This window comes from Zalophus californianus, chromosome 5 (genome assembly GCF_009762305.2).
Source record: "Zalophus californianus isolate mZalCal1 chromosome 5, mZalCal1.pri.v2, whole genome shotgun sequence".
Classification (NCBI taxonomy): Eukaryota; Metazoa; Chordata; class Mammalia; order Carnivora; family Otariidae; genus Zalophus; species Zalophus californianus.
Genome location: NC_045599.1, coordinates 132,889,369 through 132,903,402, shown reverse-complemented (window position 1 = coordinate 132,903,402; position 14,034 = coordinate 132,889,369). Strand labels below are relative to the sequence as shown.

General features: G+C 31.1%; 1 protein-coding gene across 1 annotated transcript in view; it reads right to left on the bottom strand.

Annotated features, from left to right (window-relative positions):
* The window catches only part of CDH9 (cadherin 9), a 138,299-nt gene that overhangs the window by 120,534 nt on the left and 3,731 nt on the right, over positions 1–14,034 (bottom strand). The gene's annotated exons all lie outside the window — the stretch shown is intronic.

Below are 14,034 nucleotides of genomic sequence, written 5' to 3'. Positions count from 1 at the left end.
TGAAAATCTATGCATAACTTTTGACTTCTCAAAAACTTAACTACTAATAGCTACTTCTGACTAGAAGCCTTACCAATAACATAAACAGTCAATTAACTCACGTTTTGTATATGTATTATATACCATATTCTTATAATAAAGTAAGCTAGAGAAAAAAATGGTATTAAGAAAATCGTGAGAAAATACATTTACAGTACTATACTGTATTTATTTTAAAAATTCCATGTATAGGTGGACCCGTGCAGTACAAATCTGTGTTCAAGTATTAACTGTATGTGTGTATTTTGTATATTATATATATATATATGCACACACGACACATACTTGCATAACATACATATGTCTAAGAGATTACACAAATTACCTGTCTTATACATCTTGATGTGTTATTGTTTATGTCATTACTAAAAGTAGTTAAGAATCTTTAAAATAAGAATTCACCAAATTTATACTGTCTGATGTTCAATACTTTTACAAGTCTTTCTTGGTTATTACATGTTTTAAGGATAACTAGTACATAGTTTATGAGACAACTGAGCTCAAATATTTTATTTGGAGAAATAGTACTGAAAAATCCTTATGAAATTGAGTAAACATTAATTCATTTTAAGTAATATATATTAAAACACTTTGTCAAAATACATCTTTAAAATGAAGTGTTCAATAACTTAGCATTCAACCAGTAAAAAAAAAAAAAAATTCCAGAAGTAAATTTGACTTATTTTTATTAGAAAACAGATTAAAATGATTAATCTTATGCACGTTAATAATGGAATAAATTTATCTCAAATATAAAATCACAGTTGAAAAGAGAACATATTAGGACATTTTCTCATATTTTTGTATTGCAATCTGGACCATCCAAAAGAGGGAGCTAAAGTATTGTGCTAAATAGCTTGATTTTATGACTTTGAGATTTTTGGATTAGATTCACATATGAATTGCACAGTGTGTTTAGATGTAAATTTAATTGGGTCTGATCTTGGCTTATTAACATTGACATATTATGTACTATGCTTAACTTATGGTCCTAAGATTGTATATTCCCCTAGAAGAAAATTATTTTTTCAACCATCATATAACTACAAAAATAAATTACAAAAGATGGAAGGAATACTAAGTAAAATCTCTTAATACTGAATCTATAGGAAAGAGAGGAATCACATAAGCCTCAGATAACTTGAATCACATGATTTTTCTCTATGTTTATATAAATAGGACTAATAATATTGAGGTTGTTTTCATGTACATGAAAACACTTAAAAGTAATATAAAATATGATGTATCTATAAGTTTTCATGTACATGAAAACACTTAAAAGTAATATAAAATATGATGTATCTATAAAACTTATACCAGGAATATATGATATTTTACATAACTTCAGCAATATCATTGGCAAAGAGATCGTGTATGCTAATTGTGTGTGTGGTTTATATAACATAGCTGCTATCCATTTTCCCATAGACTGGGGCAAGATAACATTATAAATAAAAGTTCATTGTCAAAGAAAATCAGAATCTGTACTTCCTTATTACAAAATGTTATTTTACAATGAGATTAATTTAATTAATGAATAGATTAATTTCCTTCTTCAGAACATCAGAAAGAAATCTAACTCCAGTAGGACATCAAAAGGAGAGGAGATAATTTACCTATAAATAATTAATTTTCATGTAAATAGATTGTGAAGGCAAAATGTTTAATTGACTATCAGATATTTGTATTGTTATATTTTCTCAAGACATTACATTGAAACAGAGGGTGTTGCTCTTTTGTGATTTGGGAGAACTTATCTTACACACTCATGCTTTTCTTATTACTCTCATAACACTGTAGATAAAACATGGCTAAGGATAGTAATTTCTTGTAGGTTTAACTGAGGGGTCTAACCTAAAGTTGCTGATAGATTATTTGTTGGCATAAATCAATGAAATGGTATCCAAGAATAGATTTATTAAAATATGCCAAATTCTAATGTCTCAAAGAAATAACTAGCCGTTAATCCCTTTTTCAAAAAATCTGGTCTTTTACAAATTGAATGTTTTTTGGGGATTCATTTGACATTAGAATAATTTGTCCTTCAAATGAATTTTTTCTTTAAAACTAGTGAACTGACATACTTTGTTTTTTTCCCAGTGATTGAGCAGTTGTGTTACAAATTGTTCCATATCACTCAATCTTTGCTTTAATATAGAAATAATTTGTATATATAAATAATGTAAAAATAACACAATTGTATAAATGCAGAAATATATATAGGTTCAATCAGATGAGCAGATTACACTATTTGAATTATCTACAGACAAAAAATGATTTAAAACACATGACTGAAACTTGAATTTCTTTTGGGTGGTTGATAATTTGAATTCATAAATATAGTTGTGAATAGACTGACAGAATGTTTGAAACAGAGTGATGCTGTAGACATGACCAAGGAATACATTTCTGAATATTAATGGACAATAATGAAATTCCAAATCATATTCTTTTTATACATGGAAATTCTGATATCAGTGGAGGACACTTAGGCAATATGGAGAAGGTCAATTGAACAGATGCAATTGGACCTAACACAGCAGTATTCACATCTCAGAAAATGTGTTCAAGAGGACCAGGCGTGAGAACAGAATATCCAGGCCTTTGAATACTCCCGGGTATCTCCATTATTCTGTTGTTATGTTTTTTCCCCCACAAGATGGAAGCTTGTTTGAGGAACAATTAAAAGTTTATTATAATTATATTAAGCAAAGATCCATTGACTTTGGAACCGAAAAAGCCCTTAGGTGTTTTCTAGTCTCTAATTTTTAGAGTGAAGAAATTAAATTCCAGTTTAATAAATGAATGTACACCCATTATTCTCTGGTCTTTTTATTTCCCATCCACTCTCCTCTTTACTACAACAGATTGGAGTGTCATTTCACCATATAAAATTTGGGAAACAATTTGTCAACTGCACTTTAGTTCTCGCAGGCAGCATATCACTTGGCATGAATCTATTTTTCTTTCTCTACATGCAGAGTTCAGTAGGTTCACCCTATTCTTTCAGCAATATTTGTGGAGACATCTAGGCCCAACCACAGAGGTGAATCAAATGGCAGTCATTATTTACCTTTAGCTACCCATGTTTACTAGCATGCCATGTTTTACATGTGAAGGGTTATGAATCAAAAACAATTTTATAAAAATATAATGATTGACATTGATAAAATAATGTTAATCATATAATCTATTCCTGGAGACCTGGATTCTACTCTTGGTTTTTCTCCTCTAGGATCACTTTGAACAAATTTCCTGGTGTCTTCTTATCCTTATCTATAAAATCAGTTAATTAAACAAAATGGCAGTTCTTGCTGTAATAATCCTTGATTATATTGAATCATTATTTTCCCAATTTAAAATCTCTCTTCTAAGAGAGAGATCACATTTTATGGAATATATGTTTTTTTCCCACTTTAAAATAGCATGTAATATTATTAGAAACCATTATAACTTGGCTCTATTTTTAGTAATAATGAAGTTAAACAAATATTTTCCAAGACTCAAATTTTTCATACATTTTCAAACTTATTTTTCATGCTTTTATAATTGGGAGTGTTTCCTGTGCCTTTTGAAAGTGTGATTGCTTACATAATTTTTAACATTTCTTCAATTTTCCTAGTATGTTCTTATTGTTACTCCTACTCTCTGCATTCATGATTGATCGTATGGTATATTTAAAAGCCAGTGTATATTTCTTTGGAGAAAATATGTTGCCTAATCAAGTAAAATCCTAGCATAGGCCTAAAGCGTCTTTCCATCAATTATTTGGAGGTATAATTATTTTTAATTTTTTAACTTCTTTTTTTTTTTAACTTTTTTTTTTTTTAAGATTTTATTTATTTATTTGAGAGAGAGAATGAGAGAGAGCACGAGAGGGAAGAGGGTCAGAGGGAGAAGCAGACTCCCCGTCGAGCAGGGAGCCCGATGTGGGACTCGATCCCAGGACTCCAGGATCATGACCTGAGCAGAAGGCAGTCGCTTAACCAACTGAGCCACCCAGGCGCCCCAATTTTTTAACTTCTTTTAAGAGTCAAGACAAGGAAAGTCCTAAAGGTTTTAAATGCTTTTCCCAAATACAGTGGTAAAATTCTCTAAAAGCAGTATTGGACACTGATAATTTGAGTATATTGTGAATATACTACTACTAATAATAATAGCAGTAAGCAAAATTAATATCTATTTAGTGGCTACTATGATAAGCACTTTGATGCATGTATTATCATAATCATTCTTTTTTTTTTTTAAGATTTTATTTATTTGACAGAGAGAGAGACACAGCGAGAGAGGGAACACAAGCAGGGGGAGTGGGAGAGGGAGAAGGAGGCTCCCCGCCAAGCAGGGAGCTCGATGTGGGGTTCGATCCCAGGAGCCTAGGATCATGACCTGAGCCGAAGGCAGACGCTTAACAACTGAGCCACCCAGGGGCCCCAATCATAATCATTCTTGACAACAATCCTAATGAATACAATTATCCATATTTTCACATGAGGAAACTAAAATTTAGGAAGATTTAAAGTAAATTAATTGAGACCATGCTGGAGGCAAGAAGTGGAGCTATTTTTCTAGTTCAAGAATCTGCACTCTTAACCATTACAGTTAACATTTAAGTAAACATTTTCTCACTACTTTGTGGGGATTTGTTCCCTAACTCTAGCTCCAGAGAAGGGCAGGCAGATTTTGGTTAGCAAAGAGAGAAGCAGGGAGTTATGAGATATAGAATTAGGATCAGACCAAAAGTTACAAATACGTACCTTCCAAAGTGGTAATATGAATCAGTTTCATAATTAAGCAATGTAAAACTTAACTAAAGGAATAGTTTAGCAAAACATGATTCACCCATAACACATTGCTGTGTTTCCTCTTTGAAAATGACCAACAAATTTTCATGATATAATCTTAAAACCCCAATTGCCATATTTCCATTTTTATTTTACAACTATAAAATACATTTTAGCCAAATGAACACATTATGTAGGATGAGAAGCATGTTATCTACACATTATTTGGGGAGAGAATGTTGTCATTATAATTATTTACTTTGTGCAAATGTTATACATTGAATACCATGCCCACGGTCCTTTTATTTATTTATTTTTTAAAGATTGATTTATTTGAGAGAGAGAGGGGAGGGGGAGGTCAGAGAGAGATAGGGAGAGTTTTAGGTGGACTCCGTGCTGAGCGCAGCCCATCCTGGAGCTGATCCCCTGACCCTGCGATCACGACCTGAACAGAAACCAAAAGCCGAACTCTTAACTGTGTCACCCAGGCGTCCCCATGGGTCCTTTTAAAGATGGGTGTCCAACCAGTCTTTGTGAGGATAAGACCACTTTTTCAGTAGATACACTGTATATCCAGGCCCCAAGAGAAGATGAAGGGGTCATCTAATTTAGATATGGTTAGGAAAATACTGAAAACTAACCAAAAAACTGTCTATGGTTCTGGTACAAAGAAATAAAAGTCAGTTTAATATAGTTATCTCAGAAAATTTAACTGGAGATCATTGAAGAGAGGAAATCAGTAACAGAGAAAGAGAAGCCAGAAAAGCGCCAGGAAATAAAGGTAGGCATGACCTAACAGACAAAGTGATGGAAACAGAACCCACAGGGAGCAGATCTTCAGAAGTAGAGAAGAATTTCAGTCACATAATTAGATTCTTTCTTTTGGAAACTATATTAGAAGTATGAAAATCATGTCTAAGCTAAAATCACACAGATAGGAAGGAATCCACATTTAAAGACATTTGAGAAAATTCTAGGACAGATTCTGCTATTTCTAGTGCCTTCAAAAAGAATAGAATCTCCCTCAAAATTCAGGATAAAGGAGAATCAATCCTATTATGGGTTTCTTTTTCTTGGGGGGGGGGAGGAAAGACTAACTGTCCCTTATCACTATAGATAATAATATAGAAATATACAAAGATGTATAGAGGCATATTAATTTTCCTCACAATTAGATAGTCTTCCCTGCCTCAGCTTGAGTGAGTCTTCTACTTATGATAGGAGAAACTAGAGAACTTAATAATTTGAACACATAGTTAGTATTTAAATATTCTACTGTAGCTATCTGAAATTCCCATTACTATATAAATAGTAACATTTAATGAAAGTCTAACTTTGTATACGAACTAAGTATTTAATGAAGCAAAAAGAAAAGAATGCAGGTTATTAAAACAACATTACTATGAAAACTGGAATATGTTCAGTTCACATTCTTATTACTAAGTTTGTAAGTATCTAAATAAGCTTAATATAACAATGTAATGTCTATATATTAAAATTAAAGTTGTAATTCGGATTATATTATAAAATTAGAAAACTTTGTTAACATTCCAGGCTTTTGAGTCTGCTACTTTTTCTACCTAAAATAATGTTTCTCATAGTATTTCCTTCTCTCCATTCAAAATCAATTCAAAATTCACTTTTTCAAAAAAACTTGTCTCATTCACCCTGTTCCACCTACCCCTTCAGTAACTCTCCATCACACTGCCTTTATCAATACCATATTTATCTTATTATTTGTATCACTCCTCTAGAGGGTACGTTCTTGTGATTAGAATCTCTTTGTATCATGTTTACTGCTATAACTTCAGCACCCAGAAAATGCTGCATGATAGTAAAGGTTGACTAAATATTTGGCATCCATACCTGATTATAGAACAAATTTACTAAATAATATAACTTAAAATGGTTTCTATGTTTCATAAATAACATTAACTGTTTTACACAGATTATGGATAAACTATGAAATTGTTAACATTTGCCACAAAAATAACTTTCAAGTTAATATTAATGAATGTTATTCACAAGCATGTAATCACTATCACTATTTTTGTTTGAACTTTTTATTTAAACCAAAGTAAAAATTTTATACAAATAAACCACCTTTATAAACTCTATTCATTTTAAGGTCAAGAATGTCATTCACTTTATACTCATAATATAATTCAAAGAATAAAAGGGATAAACCATAAAAATGCTAGAAAAAGGAAACTTAAATACCTGGCATTAAAATATGTGATGAAAAAAAATATGTGATGAAATGAGACACTGAAATTTTATTACCATTGAAAATTTACCAAATGTTACTTATATTTAAAAGATTTTTATAACTCACTCATGTCTCCAAGATCCAAGTATATTACAATATATTCATTCCAACTTCAAGCAATAAACCTTCTAGCTTATGATAGTAAATATTCTATTTTAATTTGAACATGTATAAATTTACACAAAATATTTAATTGCATGTTATGTCAACTTAACATAACATGCATATGACATATATGAATATGTATATTCATAATGTAACTGACTTCTAGACTTACCTAATTTCAAGAACAAAGAAATTAGTCATCAAATTAAGCTAAATCTCTTGTGCTTTTCTATATGGAGAGTCCCGAAAATCTTTACTTGAATATAATGAACCTGAGCAATAACATTCTTAATAATATAATAGTAATAACAGAAGTTACTCTAGGAACAATCAGGTTTCCTCATAATACATTATAATGTAAATACTGCTAATACCTTAATTTAACACATAAAGCTCCTAGAGCTCCAAGGCATTAAAAAATTTTCTCAAACTCATTTACTTTGGATGTCTGACCCCAGGACTCTGCTTGCCCTTTCCAATCATAAAGTAATACCTATCTAAACTTTTTGTTTATTGCACTTTATATATGAGACAATTTGCACCCAGAAATGAAGATAACCTACCAACAAAACAGAACAAGTAAATGGAGCTGGGAAGAAGCTATATGTCTATTGACATCACAAGCCTACTGCATTTTTACTCTTATTCCAATGAAGTGGTATTGTTAAATATTGGTATTTTAATTTATGGACTTAAACAGTCCATATCTTTTGTGGGGTGATATGAAAATTCCATGAATATCATGAATGCTTTGGACTTTTTTTCCAGGGAACTCACATTAAATTGTAAATACAGTATTTCTATAAAGATTCAGGATAGTTTCAATCATTTGAAACCTAAACTTTGGGCTCCTTAAGGCTGTGGCCATATTTTTAAGACTAAATTTAGCAGAAAAAGTTAAAATATAAGATAAACTAGCTGCTGAAGAACTTGGATTCAAAGCTGAGGAGTATTGATTTATTTCTAGATGTGGTGTGGTATGGGCTGGGGTAACAGGAGAGAGGGTTATTTGAGCATATTCTTAATTTACAAAATTATACTTTGTGGAATATATTGGCTGTTAAAGAAATTGTTGGCTAAGTGAGCAACTAAAAGGTTATTATAATAATACAGCAAAGAGATATTAAGGTTCTTACAGGAAAAATGCCCCAAGGACTAGGCAGAAAGAGACCAATGTAAGATGTGACAAGGGTTATATCTCTCAGAATTTGGAAACATAAGAAATAATTACATATCATAAAGAATTTTTTTTATTTATGTCTAATGGAAGCAGTGAGGAGGGATAGAAACCTGGTCTTAGATTAATTTGAAAAGTAGATTTTAAAAGAGACTTTGGTCCCAGTTTTTGTGTGCTCCCTATTTCACATTAGGATTTTTTATTTCAATTTTAGAGACAATATCAAACAAGAGTTCATTTCACACAGGGTAACTGGAATGGTAGAGCAGTCTGTAAAATGTTACTTATTTTAAAATTGAAGTAATGAGGGACATTTATACTTGAAGAGCAAGCACAGGATTGACAGAGTTTTTTTTTTTTTTTTTTTTTTTGAATGAGTTTAATGCTATTAGATAGGGGTGGATTAAAGATTCCAAACTATATAGTCAAGGCTAAGACAAAATAAAAAGTGAAGTTACAAGCAGATAAATTTTGTCACGTCTGGGAAGAAAAGAATCTCTAACAACAGTGGCTTCCATGAGAAAGTCTCCCTAGCAGACGTTTCATCACAACACAGAGGGAGGGAACTGAACAGATACTCAGTAATGAGTAAATTCAAAGGTAAGAAAATGAAATAATCATCCAGTGCATGAATTAATTATTGCAAATAATCTGAAGGACTTTTTTCCTGATGGTGAGTTTAAAAGATGAGAACAACACGTGCCTATAGGATTCTGAATGGACTGTACATACTTAGGATCCTACATTGTTGTACTAACGTTATGAGATGCATCGCTTCCACCTACACCTGCAAACTGTAAGATGGACTCTCATTTCTACTACATGGGAATGGGATAAAGATCAGCTTCTTAATATGAAAAATTTGTATGCATAAATTTTGGGACTTCTGAGGCCAAGCAGTCAATATCAAAACAATTTACCAATTTGTCTTCTTACACAAATACCTTATGAAACCAGTATGTAAGGATAGCCTTAGGTTTTCAAGCCCCAATTTTTCTTAATTCTCCAAAATCCTCATTCAGGGCTATATTCCTGGACTTAACAGTCAAGCCCTCTTCTCAGTAGCAGTAATTCTCCTTGTTCTACTCATCTGTTAATATATTGTAACCTTGGTAATACTTGACTCCTTGTAAGACCCACTTCCAGGCTATTAGAAAGTGAAAGTAGGAGAGAGGTAGAATGGAGAAGAGTTTCCAAAATCATCCAAGAACATACTGACCAATTTTTATTAGCTACACATCTAAGGAGTTTCTCATGTTGGAACAGCTACTTTTCTGTCACAGTTCACTGAATCATCTCCCCATAATGCAAGCCAAGTGAAGGAAGATAGGCACTTGTAGTTAAATATATTCTGTCTTTGAAGTGGAGGAGGAGTCGGGGTGGGGAATAGTGATAAGAGGTAAGAAGCAAAGCAGAAAATGTGGAAATGGAAGTAGCAGCAAAGCTAAAGTTGCAGTGAAGGTAAGAAAGCACACATTAGTTAAAAACAGCAAGGGAAATAAATCATCACAGTTCACTGCATGGAAAAAACCAATCTGCTTTCCGTGAATCACCATAAATTTGTACTTAATTTGGTAGAGGGCAGTGGACAATGCACACCTTAAGTGAAGTCTGTGTTAGCCACCAAATGATTTAAAATTAAAGCATAAGAGAAAGGATAAAAGAAGATGGGTATGAATAATATCTTTCCCCACATATTATAATTAAAAGAGAAAATACATGTTACACTTTGAACATGAAACATGTCACCAAGCATATTAGAAAGAGTAACTTAATTGGTGTATCATATATACATGTATAGTTTTATACTTATTAGTATATCAATTTTGATATATTTTATTAGTATATATGTTTAGAACTTTTAAATCACATCCTAAATACCAAAAATCCCTTCTGTAAATCTTAACATATGCTTACTTTCCAAATACTAAATTGGTTGAAAATATATTTGTAGCAGATTGATTAGTTAATGCTTTAAATTTTTCTCATAAAGGAGATATTTGAAGAGCAGTTATCATATGAATTCTAGATGATAGAAACCAAAATGCAAGGGATAGAAATAATAAAAAAAAAATCAAGTACTTACTACTAGAAAAATTATCTACAACTGCAACTTTAACAAGACATATACATCACTGATAGCTTATATGCATCTCTTATTAGTAGAAAGCTGTTGTATTGAATATGTATAGAATTTTATAACTTAAAGTTACTTATTTTCTAAAATATGCTTTCAAATCCATATTTTATAGAACAAAATATTGTTTATAAATAGTTAGGTATATGTTTGTCCAAACCCGTAATCTGGATAAAATTTTCATTCCAGGTAGAATTTCCTCACATTCTTTTCCTTTTTTACCTACATGTTTACCTACATTTTCTTGTAATTTTAGAAGAGTACAGCTTATAAATATGGTGAATGAAATAAATACAAGACATATACCAGTGACAGTTTTATTCTGAAGTAACATTTTGTTCCTCCTTGAATGCATTTTAAAGCACAGTTCAATCTTGGGTATAATGGAGAAGAATCTCCATGCTCATGTTCAGATAAAGCGTTGTGGTGATCCCAAAGGCAATGCTTCATTTGTCAAGCAGCAAGCCTAAAAAGTAGCATAGGTCTGGGGAGATGTCAGACATCCATGAGGCATCGTTAGTAAATTCAAATTGTTGTGTGACTCTACTACCTTACTCTGCAATGGAATCCCACCACTTCCTAGTCTCCATTCTATCATTTGGTCTCCATCCATTTTGATATTCATCTGTGGGTATAAGTAATTATAGCCTCAAGGAGTTTCCTGATACAGACTTATTTTTTTAATTCTATCAGAACAATTCTCTTAATTTTCTAAAGTCACAAAATATTTCCAAAGTTGGAAATTCTTCCTATTTAAATAACATTCCATATTTAGTTATTGGAAATGAAATTTAACATGGGTTTAAAGTCCAAAGTAGTGAAGCTGAGATACATCATACATATCTATATATCTTTGTAGATATAGAGAGATAAATATACAGATATAGGCAGTACTGATAAAAACTTTTCATTTTAATGTGTAAAATAACACTGCATTATTAAAAAAGGATGTTTGTTATTAATATTCACTGTTTGTATTTTAATAGAACTAGTTGTTTTAAACTGACCAAAATTAATTTTAATCATAAGGAAAAGTATATTTATTGCAGGTATGATAATAACATTCTTCTTTGTTAATGATTGTATCAGAGATCTCAATTCTAAGCTAAACATAAAAGTCAGACAAATATGATTTGCATACATAACCGTACATATTATTATAATAGTGCGTTAATTATTTAATCTTTGGAAGAGTAAGTATTGTCAGAAATACAAATCTGAACCTTATGTTAAAAAAATAACAGAATTGAATCTATATAAAATATCACATTATCTAGATAAACTGGCAAGATTTTGGGGAGAAGGAAAAATGTTATCTCTCTTCAAATAGTTAAACCTAATCTAATGCCTGCTCAGTACATGCATACATAGTTGATTTAGAATGTGCTAATAGGTTATAACATTAATCTATAAGGAGTGACCATAATACAAACATTTATCCTCGACTTTTGTATTAAATATTGTGTATATCTTATTAAAGGAAATGATATTTAATCTTAATATCACATTTTAATATAAAGCAATTAATATAAAGTATTAAGCAAATAATTTACCCAATAACATAATAATTCTAAAATGCCTCATTATCTAATCCTCAGCTAGGGAAAATGGCCAAGTAAATACTTTAAAATTCCACCCTGTAACTGTTCTTTCTTTGTATTATATATAATAAATGAAAAATAATAAAGATTTTATTTTCTGATAGTAATAATAATCACACTTTTACCAATATGATTTGAGATAGCATTATAATTCCTACTTTATATAATATTTTTCCTCCCATCGTAAGAGTGGGTAAAGAGATTATATTTTATGAGGTCTTTGGGAGTTGTGGACATTCAAAGGAGAACAATTATTTCTGGTTACAGTTTTAAAAAAAAATGAAAGTCTAATACTCCCTACTTATCAAAATCAGCCATAACACAATTGAGTTTAACTTTTTCCAAAATTAAAAAGATATATAATTGCTATTTTACTACTTCATAATATCATATCTATAATTGCCTGACAAAAGAGCTTTTTAGTATATAATGTTATACCATTTTAATAATTTAAAACTATAATCGATTTATACATTGATGTCATTGTTTTTCCTTTCTATTTTCCATATATTTTTGAATCTACACACACATAAACACACATGTACATGGAGATACCTACAGATACAGGTACACAGAATTATGAACGGGAACACACATATAGATGTGTGTGTGTGTGTGTGTGTGTGTGTGTGTGTGTGTGTGTGTGTAAAGATAGGAAGATACAGATACATAGATGTTACTTTGTAATTCAACCCATAAGTTTCCTCAGATGTTTCATCTGTGACTTAATTACCATTACAGTGAAAAAGGGATTTGAATTTCTTGAATTCATGATACATTCTTTGCATTTTGAAGTGTTTATAACACATAGAAGTGAATATTTTTAAAAATATTCCTGGCAACTACATTAAATTATTATAGTAACATGCTTTAGTAGAAAATAAAAAAAACAGATGATGAAGTTACTTGATTGTCTGGAGGAAAACTACCTTTGAAAACTTTCAGGTTCGATTGTCCCAGTTTTATGAGTGGAATATTTCACATGATGTCTTTTGTCCCAGGAAGTGATTATTGGTGTTTATTTGCTTAGACTACACATTGTTATATGTGTTGTCATCTCCCTTGTTATACTGGTTTCCTGTGAATATTGTTTCTTGTTCTGACCTTCCTAAGATTGGGTTTCAGTAACTATAGGAAAAAGTTCATTATGCATTGGATACTTAATTAGTAATAAAGTATAGTAAGCTTAGCATATTCTAATATAAATTCTGTCAGGTATATCTGTTTCTTAAATACATTTAGGAACACATTCATCTTTAAACTCAAAAATCAAATAATAACTATTAGTCACTGCTGTTTCCATTATAAGTTGAATAAGCATTTAGAGGAAAAAATACAGTGAAATCATCCATGCTCTTCATAACTATAAGGCTAATCTCAAAAAGTGATACAAAAAGCAAGCTTTTTAATTCATACTTCTGAAACAATCATACACTCTGATGTTTCATTGATTAATTCAAAAGACCAAGACTTATCTTGTTCTTGAGGAGAAATAGAGAATACAAGAGCACTCATTTCTCCTGCAATTGATTTATAATTTGGCAAAGTAATGCAAAAGCATAGAAAAGGAACAAAAGGAAAAACCCTAAATGTCACTTAAGAAAATATTCAGGTCTTCTTTCCCCACCTTTCCTCTTAAAAATAAATCTCTCTCTCTTTCCCTGTGTGTGTGTGTGTGTGTGTCTCCCTCTCTGTGTCTCTGTCTCTGTGTCTCTGTCTCTCCTACACATAGGCACATATACACCTCACAGCAACAAAAACAATACTTTATGAGGTTTCCATTTTCCCTTCATAAGCAATAAGATCCATTATCATGACTTTTATGTTTTGGGAGGTGTTTCTTGGTAGTGCTAATATAAAATGTCTTGGTTAGGTTCCAGAGATAGTGCTTTTATTCAGGCACTTTGCGTTCTTAATGTGGCTAT